Source organism: Hordeum vulgare, chromosome 2H (genome assembly GCF_904849725.1).
Source record: "Hordeum vulgare subsp. vulgare chromosome 2H, MorexV3_pseudomolecules_assembly, whole genome shotgun sequence".
NCBI classification, from domain to species: Eukaryota; Viridiplantae; Streptophyta; class Magnoliopsida; order Poales; family Poaceae; genus Hordeum; species Hordeum vulgare.
The window spans coordinates 252344932-252360946 of record NC_058519.1 but is presented as its reverse complement, the minus strand read 5'-3'; the positions used below and the strand labels follow the sequence as shown (position 1 = coordinate 252360946).

At 43.9% G+C, this 16015-nt stretch overlaps 1 pseudogene; it reads left to right on the top strand.

Annotated features, from left to right (window-relative positions):
• Nucleotides 1-15714, top strand: part of LOC123426317 — a 44130-nt pseudogene extending 28416 nt beyond the window's left edge.
• Nucleotides 15715-16015: the final 301 nt, after the last annotated feature.

Here is a 16015-nt window from a genome sequence, read left to right as displayed (position 1 = left end):
ATGAGTCTCCGGAATCCTCAAATCTGCAGCCAACCGTATTGATTTAAATCTATACTCATACTCACAGTTTTGGTTCTGTAGGTCATAGATCTGGGCCTGGAGTTGATCAATCTTGTCATAGAGCCTAGAGAGGTGCTTCCCAATGTCATTGGCATCAATCATGTGCTTGCTGGTGAACTCCGTGATGATCGTGTGGTTGACGTTGAGTCCACGCTCCACCATAACTTGGCACTTGAAGACTTGTTGCTCCATTGCTTCAAGCCTCGTCTCCATGCTTCCGGTCTTCTTAGGCCCCTCAACATCATGGATGTGCAACATCCCCTCACGCATCTCGATAGGTTGAGGGTGTTGCAGCACTCCCGTGAGGTAGGGATTGATGACCTCTCGAAGATCTTGTCCTTCGGAGCTTTTGGGGAAGTCATAGTGATCTAGATCTGCAACAGAAACAGGCTCGAAACGAAAAACAAAGGAAATCTAAGTGATGCAGGGGTTAGACTAAACGGGGGTATATATAATGATTTTTTCTAGACCAGAAGGAGTACCCCGCACGAAAACGGAGTCCGGGAGGCGCACGAGGTGGCCACAAGCCCTCATGGCACGGCCAGGGGGAGGGCCCGCGCCATGTAGGCTTGTTGCCTCCTCGCGCACTTTTCGGACTACTTCCAATTTTTGTATTTTTTCAAATATTCCAAAACGGAGAAAATTTCCTACTGCAAAAGTTTTGGACTCTGTTTTCTTACCGAATCACATACCTCTTCGTTTTCGGAGTCTGAAACAGGCTGATAAATATCCCTTAGGTATTCTTCCGGAGTTATGGTATTGATAATATTGCTTTCAATATTTATGGGAGTACCAGAGATATAATGCTTGATTCTCTGCCCATTTACCACTCTCGGACAATTACCTTCCGTGTTGTTGATCTTGATAGCACCGGAACGATATACTTCCTCAACAACATAGGGACCTTCCAATTTAGAGAGAAGCTTGCCTGAAAAGAATCTTAAATGAGAGTTATATAGCAAGACATAATCAACTACATTGAACTCACTCTTTTGTATCCTCTTATCATGCCACCTCTTAACCTTTTCCTTGATCAACTTGGCATTCTCATATACCTGAGTTCTCCACTCATCAAGCGAGCTAATGTCAAATAACCTCTTCTCACCGACAGTTTGAAATCAAAGTTGAGTTCTTTGATTTCCCAATAAGCTTTATGATCTAGCTCAAGAGGTAAATGACATGCTTTACCGTACACCATTTTGTACGGAGACATGCCCATGGGATTCTTATAGGCAGTTCTATAAGCCCACAATGCATCATAGAGCTTCTTAGACCAATTATTTCTAGACCTATTGACAGTCTTTTGCACAATTAGCTTAATCTCTTTGTTGCTTAGCTCTACTTGACCACAGGACTGAGGGTGATAGGGAGACGCAATTCTATGGTTGACATCGTACTTAGCAAGCGTTTTGCGTAAAGCACCATGAATGAAGTGTGAACCACCGTCGGTCATTAAATATCTAGGGACTCCAAATCTAGGGAAGATAACTTCTTTCAGCGTCTTGATAGAGGTGTTGTGATCAGCACTACTAGTGGGGATAGCTTCTACTCACTTAGTGACGTAATCAACAACAACTAAGATGTGAGTATACCCATTGGATTTTGGAAAAGGTCCCATATAATCAAAGCCCCAAACATCAAATGGTTCAATGACAAGTGAATAGTTCATAGGCATTTCCTGGCGTTTGCTAATAGTACCTATTCTTTGACATTCGTCACAAGACAAGACAAACTTAAGAGCATCCTTGAAGAGAGTGGCCCAATAGAAACCTGATTGCAATACCTTGTGTGGTGTTCTATCTCCCGCATGGTGTCCTCCGTAGGCCTCGGAGTGACACTTCTGTAGGATCTGTCCTTGTTCACGTTCAGGTACACAACATCTAATAACTCCATCTACTCCTTCCTTATAAAGGTGAGGATCATCCCAAAAGTAATGTCTCAAGTCAAAGAAGAATTTCTTCTTTTGCTGGTACGTGAAACTAGGTGGTATATATTTGGCAACGATATAGTTTGCATAATCAGCATACCACAGTGCACTACGTGAAGCATTGATGACATTCAGTTGCTCATCGGGAAAGCTATCATCAATAGGTTGTGGGTCATCAAGAACGTTCTCCAACCTAGACAAGTTATCTGCTACTGGGTTATCAGCACCCTTTCTGTCGACAACGTGCAAATCAAATTCTTGTAGCAAGAGAACCCATCGGATAAGTCTAGGTTTAGCGTCCTACTTATCCATGAGGTACTTAATAGTAGCATGATCAGTGTGAATAGTGACTTTGGAATCAACTATGTAAGACCTGAACTTTTCACATGCAAACACGACTGCTAAAAATTCCTTCTCCGTAGTAGCATAGTTTCTCTCGGCACTGTCTAGAGTTTTAGTAGCGTAGTGAATAACATTCAACTTCTTATCAACTCTTTGCCCTAGAACAACACCAACAACATAATCACTAGCATCACACATGATCTCAAAAGGTAAGTTCCAATCAGGTGGTTGAACAATAGGTGCAGTTATCAAAGCCCTCTTAAGTATTTGAAAGGCTTCCTCACAATCATCATCAAAGACAAAAGGAATATCCTTTTGCAAGAGATTGGTAAGAGGCCTAGAAATCTTAGAGAAGTCTTTAATGAACCTTCATAGAAACCAGCATGACGAAGGAAACTTCTTATACCTTTGGTATCTGTGGGGTATGGCATTTTCTCGATTGCATCAACCTTAGCCTTACCGACTTTTATACCTCTTTCAGAAATTTTATGTCCTAAGACGATGCCTTCATTAGCCTTAAAGTGGCACTTCTCCCAATTCAAGACAAGATTGGTGTCTTTACATCTCTATAAGACTCGATCAAGGTTGCTGAGGCAATCATCAAAGGAAGACCCGTAAACGGAAAAGTCATCCATGAAAACCTCAACAATCTTTTCACAAAAGTCAGAGAATATAGCCATCATACATCTTTGAAAGGTGGAAGGTGCATTACATAAGCCAAAAGGCATACGTCTATAAGCAAAGGTACCGAAAGGGCACGTGCAAGTGGTTTTCTCCTGATCAGACTGTGCAACTGGTTTGAAATCAGGATCCGTTTTGATCTTGTGCTGGCATAGAGTGGGACTAATGCCCTTAAGATCATCAAGAGTATATCCGATAGCAGCACGGTGCTTCCTCAGAGTTTTTAGTAACTTCTTTTCTTCATGCTCTGAGATGCTAGCACTAATAATGACAGGATATATCTCCTTTTCATCAAGATAGGCATACTTAAGAGTATCAGGCAACTGTTTAAGCTCGAACACAGGATCACCCTTTGGTGGGGGTGGATTCCCAAGCAGTTCAACAGGCAAGTTATTCTTAAGAATAGGATATTGTTCTAAGACAACTCTACCTATTTCATCCCTTTCATCCATATGCATATGATTTTCATGCTCAAGGAAGTATTTCCCTAAGGTATCAGTAGGAGGGATGGCAATAGAAGCTAAGGCAATAGTTTCATCCCTGCTAGGCAACTATTTTTCATGAGGTTGTCTACCAAAGTTTGAGAAATTGAACTCATGTGACACATCTTCAAAGCCAACAGTGACAGTTTGCTTCTCGCAATCCATATGAGCATTTACAGTATTGAGAAAGGGTCTACCAAATATGATGGGACAAAAGCTATCTTGTGCGGTAGCAAGAACGAGGAAATCAGTAGGATACTTTGTTTTACCACACAGGATTTCAACATCCCTAACAATTCCCACAGGGCAGATAGTATCTCTATCTGCAAGCTGAATAATGACATCAATAGGCTCTATCTCAACAGGTGCAATCTCATCCTTGATTTCATCGCATAAGGATTGAGGTATTGCACTAACACTAGCACCCACGTCACATAAACCATGATAACAATGATCTCCTATCTTAATAGAAACCACAGGCATGCCAACAATAGGCCTATGTTTGTCTCTAGCGTGAGGTTTTGGAATTCTAGCAGCATCTTCACATAAGTGAATATTATGTCCCTCAATTCTTCAGACAGAAGATCTTCGATAATAGAAATGCTAGGTTCAACTCTAATTTGCTCAGGGGGTGTAGGTGTTCTAATGTAGCCTCTACGTATCACAGCTGAAGATTTAGAATGATCCTTTATCCTAACAGGGAAATGTGGTTTCTCAATGTAAGCACTGGGAACCCAATGATCATTATAGGCAAGGACTTTCCCTTCAACTGGAGTGGGTTTAACTACATTGACTTCTAAAGGAGGATTAAATTTAAACAACTTCTCTTTGGGGAGATCAATATGGGCAGCAAAGGATTCACACAATGAAGCTACTATCTCAGAGTCAAGTCCATAGTTAGCGCTAAAGTCACAAAAAGTATTTGTCTGAACAAAGGATTTAATGCAATCAAACGTGAAATTCATACCTGACTCCTTACCTTCTTCAAGCTCCCAATCTTCAGAGTTGCGTTTAATTCTCACCAATAAATTCCATTTGAAGTCAATATATCTCTTCATAAAAGAACCGGTACAAGAAGTGTCAAGCATGGTGCGATTATCATGAGAAAGCCGAGCATAGAAGTTCTGAATGATAATTTCTCTCGAGAGCTCATGATTGGGGCATGAATATAGAATTGATTTAAGACTCCCCCAATCTTGAGCGATGCTTTCTCTGTCACGAGGCCAAAAATTATAAATATAATTCCGATCACGATGTACTAAATGCATAGGATAAAACTTCTGATGTAATTCCAATTTCAACCAATTGTAGTCCCATGATCCAGTATCATCACATAGCCTATACCATGTCAACGCCTTATCCTTCAATGATAAAGCAAAGACCTTCTTCTGGACCTCATCCTCGGGCACACCTGCAAGCTTAAATATACCACAAACCTCATCTACATAGATTTGATGCAAGTCTGGATGTGATGTTCCATCTCATGTAAAAGGATTAGCGAGCAGTTTCTCAAGCATACCCGAAGGAAATTCAAAGCAAATATTTTCAGTAGGTGCAACATGTTGAGTATCAACTCTTTGTGCTTCCGTTCGAGGTGAAGATACCCCAAACAAGCCCCTCAAAGTATTAGTATCCATAGTGACAAGTGACAACAAATTCAGCACACTATATGAATGTTTCCTTACCAAGTTCCACTTACCAAAGGCGCTTCACTCCCCGGCAACGGCGCCAGAAAAGTGTCTTGATGACCCACAAGTATAGGGGATCAATCTTAGTCCTTTCGATAAGTAAGAGTGTCGAACCCAACGAGGAGCCGAAGGATCTGGCAAGTGGTTTTCAGCAAGGTAAAATCTGCAGGCACTGAAATTGTCGGTAACAAGTGATTGTGTGGTGAGATGATTCGTAGAAAGCAACGAGTAACAAAAGTACTAATAGTGCAACAAAGTGGCCCAATCCCTTTTGTAGCAAGGGACAAGCCTGGACAAAGTCTTATAGGAGGAAAAACGCTCCCGAGGACACACGGGAATTTCTGTCATGCTAGTTTTTATCATGTTCATATGATTCGCGTTCGTTACTTTGATAGTTTGATATGTGGGTGGACCGGCGCTTGGGTAGTGCCCTTACTTGGACAAGCATCCCACTTATGATTAACCCCTCTTGCAAGCATCCGCAACTACGAAAGAAGAATTAAGACAAAGTCTAACCATAGCATTAAACTAGTGGATCCAAATCAGCCCCATACGAAGCAACACATAAACTAGGGTTTAAGCTTCTGTCACTCTAGCAACCCATCATCTACTTACTACTTCCCAATGCATTCCTCTAGGACCAAATAATGGTGAAGTGTTATGTAGTCGACGTTCACATAACACCACTAGAGGAAAAACAACATACAACATATCAAATTACCGAACGAATACCAAATTCACATGACTACTATTAGCATGACTTATCCCATGTCCTCAGGAACAAAAGTAACTACTCACAAAGCATAATCATATTCATGACCAGAGAGGTAATGAATAGCATCAAGGATGTGAACATAAACTCTTCCACCAAGTAATCCAACTAGCATCAAGTACAAAGAGTAATCAACACTACTAGCAACCTTACAAGTACCAATTGGAGTGCGAGAAGGAGATTGGTTACAAGAGATGAACTAGGGTTTGGAGATGAGATGGTGCTGAGGAGGATGTTGATGGTGACGAGTCCCCTCCGATGAGTGAGTGTTGGTGATGACGATGGCGACGATTTCCCCCTCCGGGACGAAAGTTTCCCCGGCAGGATCGTCCTGCCAGAGCTCTAGATTGGTTCTGCTCAAGTTCCGCCTATGGCGGCGGCGAAACCATGAAAAAACTCCTCCTTGATTTTTTCCAGGATGAAACCCTTCATATAGCTAAAGAGGGGGGCAAGTGGGCCTGCAGTGTGCCCACAAGCCCTCATGGCGCGGCCTGGGGGGGTGGCCGCGTCGTGCAGGCTTGTGGCCACCTAAACGCCCCCCTCTGGCACTTCTTCGGCCCAGTATTTTTGATAAATTAGGAAAAAAAATCCTCATTGATTTCTACGGCGTTTGGAGTTGCGCAGAATAGGTATCTCAAACTTGCTCCACTTTCAGGCCAGAATTCCAGTTGCCGGTATTCTCCCTCTTCATGTAAACCTTGCAAAATAAGAGAGAAGTGTATCGTGAAGTGAAGTAACAACCCAAGAAGCAATAAATATCAACGTGAAAACATGATGCAAAATGGACGTATTACGTCGCACAACTAAGGGGGTGTAAGTATTGTGTCGGGTCTGGCTCATCGATTAGGGATCGAGATTTGAAAGCAAAGTGGGGCAACTGCTCCACCTATACTAAACAGTTTAAGGGTACAATACTGAAAGTAGCAGTTCATCAAAAACAGGCTATGCATCAGATATAGTAGCTAACTACAACAGTAGCAAAATTCTAATGCAAGCCGGAGGAAGAAAGACATAGGCGATATATGGATGATCAAGGGGGTTTGCTTGCCTTGTTGCTTTGTGGCAAAGGGTTGTTCGATAGGGTCGTAGATGTACCCGACATCAGCGTCAGTCTCGGGGTCTATCGGAAAGAAGAGGGGGGAAGAAACAATAAATAACAGCAACAGGTGCAATACTAAGCATGACATGGCAATATGCAGACTAGGCATGAGCTAACGCAGCAACATTCGTCATAGACGGGTCGAAAGAATATCTGACGATATTTTCCGGGTCTCGGGCTACTACCGGTCAGACTGAAAACGATGGAAAAGTTCCACGTTTGCTATGCTAGGGACGCGTGACACACGAATGGACCGCGTAACCGGGTTCGTCTCATTCTGCTCATCAACTTTCGTGTTGAAAATATTTTGACCTGACTTACGGATTATTTAATATTAACTTTTAAAGTTCTATTCAATATTTAGGAATTAAAAACAGATTTAATTAATTTGATTAAATTCAATTACGACATCAGCATGATGTCACACTGACATCAACAGTTGACTGGTCAACTCACTAGTGGGTCCCGTGCGTCATAGACTCAGTTTTTAATTAGGTTTAATATTAATTAATCAGATTAATTTTTTGGGGACCCACGTGTCATACTCTAATAGGATAATTTAATTATCCTAATTAACATATTATCAAAATAATCTATGTAATTAACTAACTAATTAATTAAATAATATATCTAATAAATTATTTATTTATTTAATAAAAACATATATTTTATTTTTATAATTTAAAAGTGCGAGGTGGGGCCTCCCTGTCAGTGGGAGTGGGGGTGTTGGCCCCATTGGTAAGTGGTATTGGCCACATACACACAAAACACACATAACATATTCATACACATAATGTATTCTTTTTTACATACATGTATATATACCCAATACATACATACATACATACATGATACATACATACCTATAATACATTCATAATACATATTTCATTTTTTATTTTCTTCTTTCTCTCATCTCCAACCTCTGTACTAACACGAAACTGTCAACAGAGAGAGAGAAGGCAATCTCCACCTCCTCCTACCGGAGCCTAATGACGTCGGAACGTGGCGGCGATCGTCGGAATGGAACCAGGAGAGGGAGGGGCGTTCTCACCCACGTTGTAGGGGGCGGGTTTGGCGAGGCTTGGTGGAGCCGTTGAGGAGGAGGACGGGGAAGCCGGCGGTGCGGTGAAGGTCGCCGGAGGAGCTTAGGTGGGGGCGTCGGAGGTGCCAGTGCGGTGGCGGTTCCGGCAGGAGAGGAGGAGGCACCGAGGAGGAGGGGCTCGCAGGTGCTGGCATGTGGCCACCAGAGGCCGGCGAGGGAGGCCCTCCCCCTCGAGCCGCTCGACGGGGAGGAAGAGGGGCGCCCGAGGGGAGACGAAGAGGCTCGCGGGGTTTGCGGAGGCGGCGCATGCGCTGGGGGTTGAGGGTGCGGTCGGGTGCAGGGGAGAGACGGGAGAGGTGGCGCCTGGGGATGATGGGATCGGGGATCCCAGGGCGACGGGGGAGAGGGAGATGATGGGAGGCATAGGGGCGAGCGACGGGACAGGAGGGGAGCAGTGGCGACGGGGGCAGGAGGCACGTGGTTTGCGAGGTTGGAGTGACAGGGCGATGAGGGATCTGGGGCGAGGCGCGCGGTTGGTGGCTGACGCGGTAGGTGGGGTGGTAGGTGGGGGTGCGGTAGGTGGGGCGAGGGCAACGGGGACGAGGGGCTCCCTGGCGGCGGCGGTGGAGGGACTCGCTGGGCTCTAGGGTTTGGGCCCCTCGGGGTGGCCGGCTAGGCCAATTTGGCCCAGTTGGGCCACGGACCTTTTGTTTCTTATTTTATATCTCATGTTTTAATTATATAGGGACTGTAATAACTTTAAAATGTCCGATTCACTTTTACAACTTATTAGGAAATTTTTAAAAACTTCCCCACAATTTTTATTTTAAACATTATAAAACTTTTTCCCGTTGGATTTATTTTTAAACTTCGAACATTGACTCGGTTTCAACTAACACGAGATCAACGATATAATTTATGATGACGTGGCATTCATTGCATAGATTTACTGTAGCTTAATTACATCCAACACTATAGCAAAAGCTGAGGATGTCACAACTCTCCCCTACTAACAAGAATTCTTGTCCCAAGAATTAAGAGGTGGAAGGGAAGAGCTCGGGGTATTCATCACTAAGATGATCCTCTGGTTCCCAAGTGAGTTGCTCTTCAGAATGATTTGACCATTGCACTTTAAGGAACTTGGTGACCTTGCGATGAGTTTGTCGTTCAGCCTGATCAAGAATGCAGACCGGATGCTCTTTATAAGAGAGGTATTGTTGCAGCTCAAGCATATCATTATCCACTGCTCCAATGGGATCCTTGAAGCAGCGACGGAGCGGAGACACATGAAAGACATCGTGAACCTGAGAAAGGTTCGCCGACAGTTCTAATTGATAAGCTACTTTTCCACGCCTTTAGAGAACAATGAAAGGACCAATATAGCCAGGAGCTAACTTTCCCTTGATTCCAAAATGGTGTGCACAGCTCATTGGTGTGACATGAAGATAAGCCTTTTCGCCAGGTTGATAGACCATAGCTTGGCGATGACGGTCATACTTACTCTTTTGACGGGACTGAGCAGCCTTCAGATTCGCATGAATAATGCGGACTTGATCTTCGGCATGTCGGATATCATCCGGACCAAAGATTGATCGGTCCATTGAATGGTGCTCGAGAATTTCATACGAAGCCAAGTGTAAGGGTTACCTTGGAGTCAAAGATGTACAGGAGAGTCACGTTTCAATCTGGTGGAACTCTGGGTTATGGGTCCACCATGTGGGCCATGAATAGGCATAGCGGCGACATCTTATACGATCTTGGTAACAAGACATGTCAGAGGATAACCTACCAGTTATGTTGGCAACAACATCAGTACCAAGGGCGGGGGATGAGTAGAACCATGTTCCTGCTCGCTGAAACGAGGCGGACCAATAGGCAAGGTTCTCGTCCATCGGTGGCTACCGGAATTTCATCCACAATAGAAACAGGGTCTTACTGACGGAGTTGTTCACCGAGGTTTGTACTTAAGCAAGGAATTACCAATGCTCGGATAAATTAGATTACAAGAAAAGGTTCAACTGACCAATGGGAAGGAAAATGTGTTCACACACAAGTATTTGAGTATACCATTCCCAAGGAAAACAGAGCATGGTATACATGATAGGTCATCAAGTACATAACCATTTTTATAAAAGAGAAAGGAGAATCATGATGTTTACCCATACCATATGGTTTGGATAATTGATCAGGAACAATTTAGCATTGTGCTTCCAATGTTCCTGTTGAAATTTGAAGTACCACATCCGTGCTTCGAGGTAGCATCGACATGGTCATCAGATAAAGGTTGGATTTGGTTACACAATGGATCCGTTAGAAATAACTTATAAAATAAATCATACGATTTCCTCATGGAAGAACGGTTAATCTTACCAAGGAGGATAATATAACAATAGGTCCTTTTGCTCGGTGTGCCAGACAAGACATCACCGTACCAAGAATAAAGACCAAAGTTATAATTATAGGGAATTGTTCTAACTATCATATCGGCCTGATATTCAGATTTGATCACTATCAGGACACTTCAGGCTCAGGATGCCCGAGAGGAAAAGGGGACCACCAAAAACAGACGAGATATAATGCAAGATTCTCGGGATACGAACTACAGAAGCAAGTATTGGATCAGGAGTTGGATTGTAACACACATGAACACAATGTCAAGACATTCATGCCGACGTGGAATTCTTACAACACAATGCAACCGAGTTCTGATTTGAGAACCCTAATCGAGGATATCGAGGTCCTTGTGTAAGCGTCGATTAGCTCTTATGAAGGGACATCTTTTCCCTTGATCAAATCAATCGGTGGCTTGGCCTGCTAAGGAAGTTATATGAAGTGAAGATAACAAATCTTCAAGACATATAACGCTTCGCACATGCGTGAATGATTTGGTAAGATCTGAGAGGAAGAGAAACAAAACTTTCACATATTCATGGCGATAAGAATGCACATGAACCATGGGAAAAACATTTCTGCTATCAAACACATTCTTCATGAGCTAGGCACAAGTATAATTCTTTCAAGAGCTTCCTCGCGGGACATGGAAAAGTTGAGGGTGTGGCTGATGGGCTCAGCAACAATCCCTCAAGATTTTGAAACGGATGCATTTCCAAAATTATAATATCAAGGAGATAACATTTGTAAAATCAAATGGTATAATGTCATATGCTCGAGGGAACAACAACTATTATACATTGGTCGAAGGGTGCACTCAGAAATACAGGCGGAGTAGCACAACCAATCTCAAAAATGATGAGTCAACACCCAACACACTAAGAATGAAACAATCAGTTGTTAACCTCTAGGCAATCAGGTTACCAGAAGTATTGGGATAACACATCAGAGTTCACTTGTCGGTACACCGGTTAGAAACAACACAGTACCAAGAAATGTATGGTGATGGCGAGAAGTATTACTATATCAATAATTATTAAGACGTGTGCAATTCTCACGAGATCCTTGACATAAAGATGGTAATACTCCAAGGTAGAAGATAACATAAGCTAAATAGCAAGGAACTCAAAGGACAACACAAAACATGATCAAGTTTGTGTGGGAGTGAAGGCAACAAGGTTTGTTGATGATAACACAAATCATCGAGGGGAAGGGATGGTATTTCTCAACATCCATTTGATTGATACCCTACAAGAGCTCAGAATGCTGATGATGATCATGACACAATTGTCGAGAAGCTTGACGAAGATGTAATCTTTCAGCGATGACATCAAGCAAGGGAATGATGAAGCAAGAGATTGTCGGAATCACAGATAAGACTACTAGCTTAGAATTGAGATTGCCTTTCAAGACAACCAACATGATGTGGAAAGCTCGATGCAAGCTTAACGCATAGTTGGAATTGTGTTCCAGGGATGAAGGGTATTGATAGCATGGTCAAGCTCCAACATGACGATGATGATGTAGCTTTACAGCCTGGATGACATGATCGAGTACAAACTCGTAAACAAGGAAGATTACTAAAAATATGTTGAATCGAAATGCATACTCGATTCAGTTATCGATGTACTCGCTTGTGCAACAACTCAAACACGAGGAAACTTGAATTAATGAAAATATCATAGTTTATGAGGAGCTCACAAGAAGTTATATAGCTCCGTGATATCCCCGAGCTACAAGGAATAATACTTGGAGGTAGATCAACATTAAGACTTGGACCAGTGTATTGATCTGAAGAAGACAAGTACTTTAACTCGTCTGAGAATGAAATGAAGGTAGGACAACATGGTCAGAACCATGATTTCAAAGGACAAGATCATAGATACCTAATTTAAACCACATAATGAATGATTATTGATACGAGAAGCTTCTATGATAGGATCAACGTTGTTTCCATGGGCATGAACACAAGTTCAAGGTCGACTCCCACTTCATCAATGCATCACCTGCCATTTACACTTCGCCTTTGATGATGTTGTAGCTTGGAAAGATTATCTGGGATAACACCATAAGAACAAGACTCATGAAAACTCTTCGGGGCGCATTGATTTAGGAAGGCATAGGTTCAACCCGTCGGGGCATCTTAGGAACATATACCATACACTCCAAGAGTAATTAACAGATGCTTGAAGAGCATGGCTGACAAAAGCATAGGATAGAACTTATCAGAGGGAGAAGACACAATTTACCAATGGCATTATGTATCAAGGGAACAATATCATAAGAATTTTTGGATGTAAGGGATGGCATCGGATAATAACCCAGAATGAGTCTCGCAGTTCACAAAAGATCTGATGTGAGTATCGGTACTCAATCAGAGGGGGGGGGGTAAACCGCAAGGCATCGGATTATAGAAAATCTGAAAAATATAGATACTTAGTTACCAAAGGAATTAGGATTTCCAGGTTGGTGTATCATAATCAAATGCTCCGACCAAATACAAGTAAGCTGAATGGACTAAAAAGGACAATCAACCAAAGTTGATTTGTCGAGAACCGACTCTATGTGGAAGGATGTCTAAGCCGGAAGATAATTTATGAGTATCAACAGATGATTGTGTGCATTCACACAAAGGTAGAATCAATAAGATCACAGGAAAATCAAAAAGGATTTTAATGAATGCTGCTAGCCGTATGGATTTATCCATAATGCAAGCAGGTGAGAAAGGTCATGAACAATAGGCTACTGGGGATTTCGAAATATCGAATAGTAATTCGAAGAACTTTCGAAACCCATGACAACTCATGACAGACAAATCCTTGATAAGATAATCTGCTGCCTCTCGTAAAACAAGAGCAATTGGATAGGAAAGTATAAGCAACATTTTTATGTAGTCATCCGTAGTGGTTGACGGAGGAAGGGAAATCGCGAGAGCAATGGGCACAAGTTCTTGAGACAAACATCAGAGAGTATCGGCAGTGCTTCTGATAGATAAAGCCATAGTCTGGAATACGGGGATCTTCGGGAGGAAGTATTTACGAGAACCTAATGTTAGAGTTAGTAAAATCTTTAACCCGAAAGAGAAGAGACAATAGAACTCAGAGTATAGAAAAGGAGTAAAAGTTACTAATACCACCCAATTGAGATGTGGGCCCGTAAGCCACAACATCAGTGTTAGTAAAGTTTTTCAAACACTAGACTCAACTTTGGCCCAGGAGTTCGAAAGGAGGCTACCTACAGGCAGTCGGCTCCGATACCAACTTGTGACGCCCTCGATTTAGTCGTACGCTAATCATACACGCAAATGCATACGATCAAACTCAAGGACTCACGAGAAGGTATCACAACACAACTCTAGACACAAATAAAACAACATCACACTACTAGGAAAAGGGCTATAGATCATATAGATACTAATGGCGCACCACACAAGCAGTGCGCCACTACTATATAGTAGTGGCGCACCATGTGAGGTGTGCCATTAGTGTGTTGGACACTAATGGCGCACCACACACTCGGTGCGCCACTACTATATTTTTTTATTGTTATTTTTTTGCAAAACTACTAATGGCGCACCAGCAGCTGGTGCGCCATTAGTAAGCAGGGTTACTAATGGCGCATCTGTTAGTAGTGCGCCACTACTATAAAAAAAATTTGGGTTTTTTTTTGCAAACTACTAATGGCGCACCACAGCTAGTGCGCCATTAGTAACCAATGCTACTAATGGCGCATCTGTTGGTGGTGCGCCACTACTATTTTTTTTTGCAGAACTACTAATGGCGCACCATAGGAGGTGCGCCATTAGTAACCAGGGTTACTAATGGCTCATATGTAGGTGGTGCGCCATTAGTAAGATGGGAAAATCGACGCCTTCCTGCCCCTGTCCGCCACACACATTAAAATAGACCGCAAAAATAGACGCGCATAGACGAAAATGGACCGCCAAATGTTTTTTTTTCAAACCCCCAAAACCGAGCCGTGCCCGTGTCATGCTCTCTGTTTCCTCGCAGAGCCGACCTGCTCCCCGCACCACCGCCTGCTCCCCGCGCCGCCCACCGCACCTCCACCCACCGGCCGCCCACCGCACCTCCACCTACCGGCCGCACCCTCCTCCGTGCCGCGCCCCAAGTCGCCGTCACCATGACCTACCGCGAGTCGACCCTCCCATCGGCGCCGCCGCACCTCCCTGTCAGCTAGGGTTGAGGTTGCCGCGCCCCTGACTGCTCCGCCACGCCCCTAACTGCTCCGCCGCGCAACCTTCCCTCCGCCGGCAGGTACCCCCCCCTCTCTCTCTCCCTCTCTCTCTCTCTGACCATCCTATTTCTTCTCTCTTCACTAGATCCGGCTTCTCCGTCAGCACGGTGTTCTGGTGGATCTCCTCCTCCTCTGCAACATCAACAGCAGAAGGGCAGCAGCAGGACCGCCAAGCTCGCGAGCCACTGCTGGACGGCGGGGCTCGACGGTTTCCTCATCTACTGGGACTTTGCCACCGCCGAGCTGGTGCGGAAGACATTCACGGAGCTCAAGACGGCCACCCGCAACTTTCGGCCCGACAACGAGCTCGGCGAGGGCGGCTTCGGGTCCGTCTTCAAGGGCTAGGTCGACGAGACCACCTTCGCCCCCGCACGGCCCGGCACTGGCATGGTCATCATCGTCAAGAAGCTCAACCAGGAGGGCTTCCAGGGCCACCACGAGTGGCTGGTCAGTCTTCACCTTCTCTTCTCTTCTCTGAATTACTCTGCTACTGAATATGTTCTGAACTTTCTGAAACTCTGCATTCAGAACCAGTGTGTTGCTCAAATTTCTAAATCCATTGTTACTGAATATGGCTTCTGAATGTGTTGTGTAGGCTGAAGTGAACTATCTTGGTCAGTTGTCGCACCCGAATCTTGTCAGGCTCGTCGGGTACTGCCTCGAGGACGAGCAGCGCCTCCTCGTCTACGAGTTCATGCCGCGAGGGAGCCTCGAGAACCATCTTTTCAGAAGTAATTACCAATGAACCTTCCTCTCTGCTTCATTGATCAGTTAACGACACCTAATTACTTGTTGAGGATGTTGGTGGTAACAAGTTTTGGTGAATGATGAATGCGAGAGGATCCTCGCGAGGTACGGCAAGGTGTTCGACTGGTCCCTCAAGGCCAAGATGATGGGCAAGAAGGCCGCCGAGTCGGCGCGCATCTTCGTCGACGAGTGCGGCCTCGCCGGCCTGATCACCCCGGCAAGTTGACTTAATAAGCTGTTCTTTAATTGCTTCGGTTGCTTTTGTGACTTGTTACACTCTCCGTTACTAGTTTAATGTCACATGACAGCATAATAAGGAACTGAAGGAATTAAGGGAACACCTTGGCAACTCATTTCCAGTGAACCTCTGGTTTTAGTTTTCACCATACAATGTAATAATATATGCTGCCAAGACAATATGCCATGTTGCGCTGCCATGTTCTTATGTTGTATCATTATGCACTATCAAACCACTGCACTGCCTTTGTTGCAATTTCAGGGTTGAAAAATTTGATGGAATTTATAAG